This window comes from Rattus norvegicus, chromosome 17, assembly GCF_021556685.1.
Source record: "Rattus norvegicus strain SHRSP/BbbUtx chromosome 17, alternate assembly SHRSP_T2T, whole genome shotgun sequence".
Lineage (NCBI taxonomy): Eukaryota > Metazoa > Chordata > Mammalia > Rodentia > Muridae > Rattus > Rattus norvegicus.
Window position 1 is genome coordinate 24,880,758 of NC_141550.1, and position 12,947 is coordinate 24,893,704.

Consider the following 12,947-nt stretch of genomic DNA (forward strand, 5'->3'; position numbering starts at 1 on the left):
AGGCAAAATCATAAAATGTCTGCAAAAGATAGATACCATAACTTTTTTCTTTAGTTTATTAATTAACATTAAAATCCACAGTCAAATTTATGCAAATGTGAAAGCTGAAAAACACATGCAAAACAACTGAATATTTTAGGTAAAAATTAAAATTATATATATATATTTTATGTATATATGAAAATGTTTTATAGTTATAGTTAATAGTGACTTTAATATTATAAAAGTATTCTTTTTTTTTAATAAGCAAAGGCGAGGTTTATTACGGAGATCTATTACAGGGATCTCTGGGTCGACACGTATCCTGCGCAGGAGACAGAGGTGTCGACCCCGAAGCTCAAAAGTCAGGTGTTTATATAGGGAAGGCTAGGGGGTTTGGCGTGGTTACACACAAATGGCTAATTTCTGGCGCGGCTATAAGTGATTGGCTCATTTAAACATGGCAGTGAGATTACAGCACAGCAGGAGAGTACGCATTGACTGGAGTGTACAGGATTTTAGAGCTAGGGGTGTATCAGGGTTTGAAGGACATCTGGTTAAGGTGTGACTATGAGTAAGCTGGGGGAGGTGCCCTTCTGCCAGATGGTTAGAGTCAGTCCTGATAACTCGGGTTGGTTCCTGCATTCCTTTTCTTTATCTTTATGGTCTGTTAGTCCTAGCGGCAGGGCGGGGCTGCCTGGACTTGCTTTTCACAGTGTTTAGCCCTGAGTCTGAATTTTGAAACTTATTCTTTTAACTTCATATTTTTAAACCTTAAATCTGTATTAATTTTCCATTCATTCCCCTCTTCTTCTACTAAGTAATTCTAATCTTAGAATTTTGATATCAAATCTCGTATTTGGTTTCACCAGTTGTCCTAAATGACTGGTACTGTTGTCTCAGAACCATCAACCGCACAGCAGCCACTCAATTTTTAACAAAAGCAATTAACCTGTTTGTCACGCAGAAGCCAAAAACTAAAACCAAGAAAATTATTAGTAATGGCCCAGCTATAGCAGAGAGTAGGGTAGTCATCCAGGGAGACCGAGTGAACCAAGACTCAAACCAACCTTGTTGAGCGTCTCTATCTTTTTGTAGGAGTCAAACCTATTAACTAGTTTCTTTAACACACATGGACCTATAATCAGAAGCAGAAGCAAAACTAAGAAGGGTCCCATAAGGGAAGATATCAGAGTAGTCATCCAAGGAGATCTACTAAACCAGCTCTCGAACCATCCCTGATGCGCTTCTCTGTCTGTCTTTTGTCTAACCTTTCTCTAAGTTTATTCATGGAGTCTTTAATTACTCCTGAATGGTCTGCATAGAAGCAACATTCTTTCAGTGTAGCACACAGGCTCCTTTTTTAAGGAATATCAGGTCTAATCTTCTCCTATTCTGAAGGACTACCTCTGAGAGGGAGGTTAAGTATTCTTGGAGGTCAGCTAAAAAGTCTTTCACTCTTTTTATATCTGAGTCAATGGCAGTTCTGTAATCTCTATAAGCCTTGCATTGCAGGGCAACAGCAGATGTCCTTGTGCTGCCCTTGCAGCACCTAGATAGCCTTAAGTAATTCTCAACTCTTTTTTTTTTTGTCTTACTAAGTCTTTAGCATCAGGATTCCAATCTGGGCACTATCTAAACCTACACACCAAGGTCATGACTAGCTTTTGGAACTTCTAAACTTATACAGATTGTGATCCCTGAGGCACAGTCCCAAGAAGTGTTAGGAGTACTAACATATGCAATGTTACATCATTTGTAATAGAAATCAAGTCTATCCCCATACCTATCTTGATAGAACCCAGGGCAAACATGAAATTAAGTCTAGGGAGCTTTTTGAAGATCTGAGTTTCCCTCTAGGTCCCAGCTCTCAGCCCCAACAGCTAGTACATGGCTGGTGAGGGCTGAGAATTGATGGCTGTCAGGGTGGTCAGCAGCACCAGGTACAGTCCTTTCCAGTGAGGCTCGAGTCTGGGTTCGGTGCCATCGTATGTAGCCGAGTCTCCAACCTGGAACTGATGAGATGTCTCGGGGGTCCCCAGGGCATAGGCTGCTGCCAGCTCTGAGCAGATTTCTTTCTGTATCACCTGTAGGTCTTTTAGCCTGGCATACAAATCATTATTACTATGACATGTTGGTTCAGTAACATCATCTAATACAGTCAGAGGAGCTGAGGCCCCATATAAGATCTCAAAGGGGGTAAGGCTGAATCTGGAAGGGGTATTTCTTGCTCTGAAGAGAGCAAGAGGGAAGGAGTGCCACCCAGTCTGTGCCAGTCTCCATGGTCAATTTAATTTGGTCAGGGTCTCTCTTAGAGTTTTATTTACCGGTCCTGAACTTTGAGGTCTGTAAATACAATGTAATTTCCAATCAACCTCTAAATATTTGGCCACACCCTGGCTTACCTTGGCAACAAAAGTGGGGCCGTTGTCTGAGCAGATTACCTTGGGCATTCCAGACCTGGGGAAGATTTCTTCCAGTATCTTCTTGATGATTGCAGAGGCCATCTCTCGTTTGGTGAGGAAAGCTTCTATCTATTCCTGAAAAAGTATCTACAAGCACTAGAATATACTTGTGATTATATTTTTCTGGTTTTATCTCAGTGAAGTTCACTTCGACTTTTCACTAAACTATCTAGGTCTCTTTGCCCTGTTTGCTTACTAAGCATTCACTTATTAACATACCTTATACTTTTTACTGCCTCTCTGGATAAAATCTTAAAGTCTATTACATACACTTAACTACTTGGACAAACTTTTTATCTCCTAAATGAGTCCATTTCTGTATTTGGCAAAGTGAGTCTTTTCTTTGTTCTCTGAGGAATATAGTTTTCCCGCAAGTGTGCCATTGTCTTTTTTGTTTGTTTGTTTGTTTGTCTGTTTATGCAATTTGGGCCTTTTCTTCTGTTGTACATTCTAAGGGAGGCCATCCCTTAGTCCAATCCCAGTTCCCAGTGGCTGTCTCTTGCAGGCCTGTAACCAGGATAGGCTCCTGCATAGCCATTTCCCGAGCCACTTTATCTGCTTTGTTACTGCCCCATGCCACTGAATCTCTTCCCTCCTGATATCCTGAGCAATGAATAATACTCACAGCTGTTGGCTTCAACAGGGCATCCAAGAGATGGCAAAGGCATCTGTGGCACTGATGTGCTGGGGGATTGAGGTTCAGCCATCCCAGATGACATTGTGTTGTCCACCATGGCAGCACCCACTTATCTCTGACCTTCATGAAGAGAAATGTTCCCATCTATAGACAAGGTAGCCTCGGCTTTCAGCAGGGGTCAATCAACCAGTCGCAGAGGTCTTTCCTCCACCCATGGGCTTCTGCCAGTGCTTGACACTCATGTTGCAGTGGCTTCAGGTCAGGATTGGGCAGCAAGGTGACCAGATTGTCCCCAACCAGTGGAGAATCTAGTCCATCGAAGCTGACCAGTGGTCCCATCTTTTGGGACGTTCTATTCAAAGGCAAAATATCAGCCACTCTATCACAGTTTAAGTCCTGGATTGGGTGATAATTGTCAGTGCCTGGCTGGCAGGAACGGTGTGTTCCAGGCAGAACGGCACTAAGCCACACATCTCCCAGCATCAGGTACTGGTGTACTGAGACAGGTCTTAAGCCCCACGTACACAGTCTGCAGATATGCATACACATGGCCTCACCCTTAAGCCCACGCAAGCCATTTTGGAAAGCAAATTTCTCATGAGCAAGGGATGGGGGCAGTCAGGGATAACCATGAATTAGTGGGTTACCTGGCCCACGCCAAGGTCCACTGCTCTTCGGGCAGTCCATGAGTATTGTTTGTTGCCAGTAGTCCCCTGTACTCAAGGTCTTTGGATACTGGCCCACTGGGGCATAAGAGCACAGAGCGTTGGGTCTCCGTATCCATAAAACAACTAGGCGGGCTTCCCTTCTATCTCTGTGCATAGCCAGCACTCCAGGACCGAGAGGCTCTCCAGTGGCCCCTCTTGTTCTTTCTGGGGCAATCCCTAACCCAGTGTCCTTTTTCTTTGTATTAGGCAAACTGATCTTTAGCCAGGAATTCTCTTCTGTTCCCAGGTACTGTCTTCCTAGGTTCCCTAACTACTATGGCCAGTATATGTTCCTCTCTTTTCTTTTATCTCCCTTTAGCTCTCTAGCTTCCTCTTCTTTTTGTCTCTTTTAGCTTCCTGCTTTTTTTACCTTCTTTTCTCTTTCTCTTTCTCTTTCTCTTTGTTTAACCTTACTTTCTCTGTAACTTATACTAACTCTCAGCAACTTAGCTTAACCCTTCAAATTTCTGTAACTTTCTCTTCATATCCTTTCCTTATCTTAGCCAGATTGGTGGGGCATTTTCCAGCCCCTAGGAGACCCACCCTTGGAGCCTGGGGGCAGACCTGGAGCACTCCCTACCTTCAGGGGTATTGAAGTCAACAGTCAGGAGTGAGGGCCTTCCATCCATGTCTGGAACATTCTTTCTGGCCTCTAGTAGGATTCTGTCTTTCCTCAGTGGTAAAGAAGACCTGTAACAATTACTAACAAGCATCTCAAGTGGGATGGTGAGAAAACAAGAAGGGAATCTAGAGGACAGAGGTCCACTAAAGAGGACAAATAGCATTTAGTCACACAGCTAAACCAAAAGGCCTGTTTTGGACAAAAAGGCCATTGTAAAAATAAGCACAAGCTTTGTCTATGAAACAAAGGGGAGCAGAGAGGCAGCCTATCTGTTACCAGCTGTCTCTCTGGACTTAGATTTTCCCTTAAGGAGTACCTCTCTTCAGTGTCAGCTTGGTGGCTTTGCCTCTCAAGAGAACCAGCCTCCAAATGACACTAGGCTTCTAGTAACAACTAATAACAAAAGGATGCAGGGATGGTTAGAACCTGGGTGCTAAATACTAAGCAGCTGACAAAAGAATTGTAACCAGTTCACCTGGGGCTATCAGGACTTTAGTAACAGCCCTTTACCAAACTGTCTCAGGGGGTTAAAGGCCCCTGGAAAAGAAAACATTAATCCTGACCTTGGCCACAGCCAAAGACTGAATTCTAAATTTTGACTGGCAAAACAAAGTTTTTCAGTTTGTTGTAGATTCTTTTTGAAACTATTTTAGGGGCTTCTCTGCCCCCGAACCTGGGGCATCTCTCCTTGGGGAGGAGGCTCAAGAGAGAAAGATAAAAACTCCCCGGCAGAAAACAATTTCTCTCAAGCAAATTATTTTTAACTTTTAACTTAAGCACCAAGAGAACCAAGTAAAACTCTTTGACGAACAAAGCAGTTTCATGATTTCAAACACAGTCGTCAGTCCAAGACTTCAAACACAGTCGTCAGTCCAAATTAAAAAATGGAACAAAAGCCAAAAAAAAAAAAAAAAAAAAAAAAACACTCGACAATACCACAGAAAACAAACCAGACAAACAAGACCAAGACAAAGCATCTTATAACCACAGATGCCTGGTACCTTCAGTACCTGGCCCAAACTGCAGCTTAACCTTAGCTGCTTCTGGGATGAGATGGACCATCTGATTCTGCCTCCCAACAGAATTCCAGAGTGTCCTCTTGCCCTAACATCTGTCCAATGGTCCACCATCAAAGACAAAGTGGTTATCACAATCTGCCTCATGGCAAAGAAAAAGAACACCAAACACAGAAACAGAATACAGACAACAGACACTAACAAGTCCAAGCACACTTGTCCACGCCTATACTTAAATAGGCAGCCGAATGCGACCTCCAACGGAGTGGGATTTTTCGTCCGCTCCTGCCTAGGTAAAAGGAGCACTCCGTCTCCTTTGTTCCAGAAAACCACAGTCAGGTCCTCCTGACTGCCCACAGCCAGGCTCTCCCGGCTGTTCTCCGCCCGTGGAACGTCTTCCAGGGGCTGCAGCTTGCGGGCTCTGGGCGTCCCCCCTTCCGCAGCCAGAGGATCCTTACGGATCTCAAAGGCAGCTGCACAGAGTGGGATTCCACATCCACTCTCAGAGTGGGATTCCACATTCACTCTCCTCTCCTACAGAGTGGGATTCCACATCCACTCTTAGGAGGCAACACTGAGTGGGATTCCACATCCACTCTTAGGAGGCAACACTGAGTGGGATTCCACATCCACTCTCTTAACACTGACCGGTACTAAGGCACACATATATAAACACATGGCGGAACCAAAGCAGAGACATACAGACTGACAAATGCGGCGCCGCTCACATAGAAACACTCAGACAAACATCCAACTCACCTCCAAGGGGTCTTCGGTGTCTGGGGTGGTCGCGAAGATCCCGGACGAGCCCCCAAAATGAAAGATCCCCGAAGAGAGACCCTTTCTAAAGTCGCGGGAAATCGCACACCCCAGACACAGAGAGATCATTTTGGATGTAATAAGCAAAGGCAAGGTTTATTACGGAGATCTATTATGGGGATCTCCGGGTCGACACATATCCTGCGCAGGAGACAGAGGTGTCGACCTATAAAAGTATTCTTACATAAGGTAAACCGCTACACGAAAACAATAGAAGCAAATGTCTGTAATCAAATTATGAATTTCCTTTACATATCTTTAAATGTCATTCCCCATGAATTTTTATTTGGTTTGACAATTTTTCTATCACATTCATAACTTATCTGGGGGAAATTATTAAATTTAGTTAAGCGAATGCATCTAAGCAGGCAGACATTGGTTCCACACCATCAATTGGTTCATTCTTCCCTCACTTTTAATTGAATTACATTTTACAGTTTTCAAAACAATTTTTATAAAAGACTTCACTTTTAGATTTACATAGTATATCATTACAGTGATCATTTGTGTTTCTGGTATATCACTAGTCTGGAAAACACATCTAAATTCACAACTTGAAATATATACATACATGACAGATGAGACTCCATGATGATGAAGGTGGTTTTCCCAGGGTGAGGCTCATCCCTTGCACTCCTGATGTGTGATCCCCAGGCTTTCCTCAAACAGAAGAAACTCAGCTGCCCCAATTGTGGTGAGGACTATGGCGGTTATACTTTCTCCTATTCAATAAACTTGTGTGTGTGTGTGTGTGTGTGTGTGTGTGTGTGTGTGTGTGTGTGTGTCTGTGCACGCATGCGCATGCGCATTCAGTGTCTGTACCCGAACAAAGTAGAAACAAATTTAACACACTCACACTTTGCTCCAGGAGCTGTAATTTTTCTTCTCTGAGATTCTAGACCAAACTTGTGGTTTCAAATAAAATTGAAAATTTAAATTCTAGACTATTCCACTTCTTCATTGGGTGTTGATATCAAATACTAGGACACCTTGAGGCTGAATTTGCACCCAACACAAGGATGGCACTCGTGGCTTGATTTTATTAGATGTGGGTCACTTCAAGTTTGCTATTAGAACGTACATGGTTTCCAAATGTTCATGCCAGAGTGTAGAATTGCTCTGAGTGATTAAATTCATGAGAATTTCATTATGTATACATATATTATATATAATGTATATACATATATAATGAAATATATAGATAGGATAATTCTCTATAAGTAAATAGAATTTTTATACATTTTAAAAAACTTTTAAACCAGGAGTCACTAATTAAACCATCTCTCACAGTCTGTGTTTAAATCTTTAATCCCATGTATTAGTTCCTGAGGACTAATTTTCAAAAATACTGATAAAGTATTTCTCCACACAATTCTTAAAATATCTTGGCTCAGTATTCCTATACCTTTTTTGTTGTGGTTTTTAAATCTTTGCTCCTGGCTTGAGACTAACACTGAACCAAACTGTTAAATTATACATCATGTCACTTGGTATTCATCACAAGAGTTGTATAGATTCATTTATATATTTGTTGTTAGTAATAAATCTCAGAATTTTATAATCTAGATATTTTGATACAGATACTTACAGAATTATAATTTTCAATATAAAGATGTAATCTTGAAAGAAATTAAGTATGACAAAACCTACAGTTAATTAATAGAACACTGTTACTACAATTTTTTTATTTATTTTACTTTAGATTCCAGTCATCCCCCCCCATCGGTGGCTCCTCCCACAGTTCCTCATCCCATTCCTCCTCCCCCTTGCCTCCAAGAGGGTTCACTCCCAGCCCTCCCCCTTCCCTGGGGTCTCAAATCTCTATCACTTTTTAAGAATCAATTTTTCTTTAAGAGTTTACATGGAGGGAGCCATGGCTTCAGATACATATATAGCAAAGGATGACCTTATCTGACATCAATGGGAGGGGAGACCCTTGGTCCTGTAGAGGTTTGATGCCCCAAGGAGAGGGACTCTAGAGCAGTGAGGCAGGAGTGGGTGAGTGGGTGGAGGAGCACTCTCATAAAGGCAAAGGGGAGGGGGTAAAAAAGGGATGAGATGGGGGTTTGTGGAGGGGTAACTGGGAAGGGGATGTCATTTGAAATATAAATGAATAAAATGATTAATAAAAATAAAATAAAAAGAACAGCAAAAGTTTTCAAAATATTTTGTTTTCATTTTGCTCCTTTGAGCTTTTTTAGTTGTTATTCTTTGCAGGTGTCATAGGTGAACGTGGTGCACATTTCATGTGCTTCCTCACTTGTTCACTCCCTCAGTGTTGGCCAAGCTCACTGTTACACTCCATACATACTAGATGCCATGCTAGAAATTCAGGAAACAGAGACAACTACGAGGCAGAGACAGCTTTCTAGATCTGGGAGAAAAGACCTGATAAAATCTTCTGGAGTGCAGACTTCCATATTGACCTGATGCTCTCTGAGAGAAAAGTTGGCTAATGGATTGTGGTGCTTACTATTCTCTGTTGACTTGAAGAGCAACCTACAAGGCAGATGCCCAAGCAGGAGGTGGCTTGTTCTAATGCACCCAAAAGTCTGGGGGAACAGCCAATTCCTGGGCTGCAGATCCAGGTGGAATTTTTAGATAATCCTGATCCATTATTAGCCTTGATTCTCTGTCTGTCTCTGTCTCTGTCTCTGTCTCTGTCTCTCTCTCTCTCTCTCTCTCTCTCTCTCTCTCTCTCTCAATCTCCCTCTTTCTACATGTCCATGGTTATATTCTGTGTCCTGAAACCCAGCTTAAACAGGCACTTCCTCTTTATAGCTACTCCTTATTTTCTTTTATGAATTGGAAGAGTTTGACCGGGCAATCTTAGATGTCCTTCTCTGTATGTTATGACCATAGCATGTATGACTGCAGAGAGAATACTGAGAATTGTTACGTAGTTGAATATAAAATTCAAACAGTTTTGGCTTTAACTAGCTACATGTGTACAATAAACTGCAAATGTGTCTGCTCTGTTTAATTCTTGATTTTTATTTTTCAAAAGATATGTTTATGCTAATTTTACATGCATGAGTGTTTTGTCTGCATGAATGTCTGTGTACCATGTGCCTGTCTGCTACCCATGGAGGCCACTGGCTCCTTGAGAGTTACAGAGGGTTGTGAGCCACCTGACATAGATGCTAGGAACTGAATCCTGGTGTTTTGCAGAGAATGTACTCTTTTTTTAATGTACTCTTTTTTTTTTTTTTTTTTTTTTTTTGGTTCTTTTTTCCAGAGCTGGGGACCGAACCCAGGGCCTTGCGCTTCCTAGGCAAGCGCTCTACCACTGAGCTAAATCCCCAACCCCGAGAATTTACTCTTAACCACTGCACCATCTCTCTATCACCCATCCTTTATTTATTTATTCATTTTAAAGCAACATCTACCGTGAGCACATATTTAATCATACCTCAGGAGATTGCTGTACAAATGCTGGAGTTTCTTTTTGGGAGCTTCATTTAATTAAGTACAAAATCAGAAGGAAAATGAACATTCCGTTAAGTCTGGCCACACCACAGCATGAAGGAAATGATCAACCTTGGAGAGGCTGCAAGCCAAAGTGATCAAGGTTAATGCAAGATTAATTGTCCATCTCTCATCAGAAATCTTCAGCAGCCTTCCTGACCTAGCCCAGCTCACCTTCTGCTTGGTTCACGGCAGGCTTATTTTGGTGATCACCCAACCTATGATCATTAAACAAACAAACAAACAAGTCAGCAAGTAGCCCACGTCTACGGCTGGAATAATTTTGTGTCTAAATCATTTGTATCATGGCTGTTAGGCAGGACTTCCTGATAGCCTTTGTAGAGGCAGAAAGACTGGGAATTTTATCCAGATTAGAGTTCTGACAGACTCTGGCAGACACTATCCAAGAACAAATCATGTTCTGTTTTTCTCCAATGCCTCAACTGCAGGTGTTTCTCTACCTGCTATATTAATGAGGAACTCCTGAGTTCCAACAGATGGGAGATAACTTTTCAAAGGAGAAATAACCAGTCGTAGCACAGAGAGCTTTGAATCCTCTTTTATGTAGGAAAAAGTTAGACAGCCCTCCAAAAGGATGCCTGTGTGCTATGAGCACACATATAGACATACCCCACATTAGATTAAAACTATGCAGAAATGACTCTTGCTCACATGAGGGTAGTGTGAACTGCGTTAACATGTATATTTTTCTTCCAAGTCAAAATGCCTTCTCTTGGATAGAATCCACTCGCAATAAATCTCTCTATAAATATCATTCAACAGGACAATGTCCATATGCAGGATTACAAACAGTAGACAGAAACTTTCTTGGAAAACAAAAGACAATGAAAGTAACTTTGTTTTATGAGTCTTTTTCGAGTCTTTGTGGGGGGGCGGTTAATGCTACATGAAGGCTCTTCCTCTCTCTTCAAGTCATTTCTTCCTCAGTTGTGCAGATAAGAGTTATTAGGAGCCGCCCCGATCTACTTGCTGTCTACACAACTGCCTTTCCATCTCCTTTGCGGTGTGTCTATCCTTCTCCTTCATCTGCAAGGTCTTAGGACATTCAGGTGGCCAATCTGGCCTTAAATGTGTCTCTAAGGAAATGGTGCTAATTAGTATTGGAATTTACAGCCTTCATTTTATTGACTTGTCCTACTTTCTTCGATAATTAACTAATGAGTAAAGTAATGAGCTATGCTAGTCAGTCATGCTGTTCAATTAAATGGCAAATCAATTATTGAAAATAGTTTCGGACAGCTGTAATGTTGGCATGATGTGTGCGTATGCGTGTGCATATTTAATGCAAATGTAATTATGTCCTAGATATTACAAAGTCAGTCTATGTGAGGGTGATTCGACTGAAAAGGGTCCTTTCTGATTCTGACTGCAGCTCAAATACGATCGGATAGCGAGTGGAATCAAGGCACCCTTTGCCTGTGACCTGTGACAGTTTGTAATTCTTATTTATCTGAGACCACATAGCTACCTTGGCTTTATGAGAAATCTCTCTCTCAGAGCCATATCTAATGGGAGCCATATCTAATGGGTGGGTAGCAAGAAGGAGTGCACAGCCTAAGTGCTAACTTCTTTCTCGTAACAGAATATCCGGGGGCCACGATTGAAGCAGACGGTAGAGCTTCTTGAGATTTGATTTGCTTCATTGTTATGTTTGGTTCCCATCTGAGAGTTTTCCCCTTAACTGTAGGGGAAGCTACCCTTCTGTATGGCATGATAATTCTAACTGAAACCCAGCATGCGAATATCATTCAATCTCACAGAGAAGGAAAACGCAACACACACACTTGCACCCACCCACACACGCAGCACAGGCCACGCATTCTCTCTGAGTAGAGCAAAAGCCTGCTTGGCAAAGTGCCAAAGGGCCTTTGAAATGTCGCCTTTGGGATGCCCCTGGAGCACAGAAAACATGATTCCACACTCCCCGGCCTAGTTCTCAGCTCTACTGCCATTTCCTGTCCTTTCTGGAGTGTAGCTGCCCACTTAGGTAGTGTCTGTCACCTGTGTCCCTTCTCCTTACTGTACACCCAGCAGCTACTGTACTATGGATTTTAGCTGGGATGTTCTCCAGTGTTCTGTCTGCTTGGTTGTTTTGTTTTATTTTATTTTGTTTGTTTGTTTATTCATTTTACTTTTCTAGACCTTGTATCAAGCGGATAATCTTGACTTGCATCAAGCAGTGTGAGCCACTTTTGAGTTATTTTGTTCATTGTGTGGTTTGGGTCATGAGTCTTCAAAGACGTCATTAACAAAGCCAGCTGCTCACGTTTCCTTTGAAGGAGAAAAATTTTGAATCTGAGATCTGTTCTTCGTCTTCCTGTCTTCGTGACCACCTGAATCATCCACGAAGCTAAATGAAATGATTGTTACTCTCTTCCCATGATAAAAATCTACCTAGATTGTGATGCCCAGTTTGTTTGTTTGTTTGTTTCTTTTAAAGAATCATTCATTTATTTTACATATATGAGGACACTGTAGCTGTCTTCAGACACACCAGAAGAGGGCATCGGATCCCATTATAGATGTTTCTGAGCCATCATGTTGCTGGGAACTGAATTCAGGACCTCTGGAAGAGCAGTCCATACTCTTAACTGCTGAGCCATCTCTCCAGCCTAATGCTTGTTTTTTGGGGATTTTTTGTTTTGTTTTGTTTTTTGTTTTCTGTTTTTTAAAGATCTATCTATCTATCTATCTATCTATCTATCTATCTATCTATCTATCTATCTACCTATCTATCTATCTATCTATCTATCTATCTATCTATCTATCTATCTATCTATCTATCTATCTATCTATCTACCTATCTATCTGGTAAGACATTGCTATGCTGCCCTGGCTAGCATAGCATTGTCTTTGTAGGCAGATTGGCTTTTAACTTGTGCTAATGCTCCTGTCTCAATGCTCTGAGTGCCAGAATTAGAATCATTAACCACTATGCCCAAGAAGGTTGCTACAATCATTTTTTTTCCAAGCAAACCTGAGGTAATGTTTAGATGGTCAAACTTCTGCTAGATGCAACTCACACCTCTGAAAATCAAATTCTTTTAAAGCATTAAGCTTTTTTTTTCTTCTTCAAACTCTAGTCTTGGATCTTAACCTTGCAACATCATTAAGCTCTAACCTAGGAGCAAGAAAGCGAAGCAAATCTAAGCCAGGCCAGAAAAACGCAACATGAAGTTTCCATTTCTAAACAGTTTTAATTCTCTGTTTGTG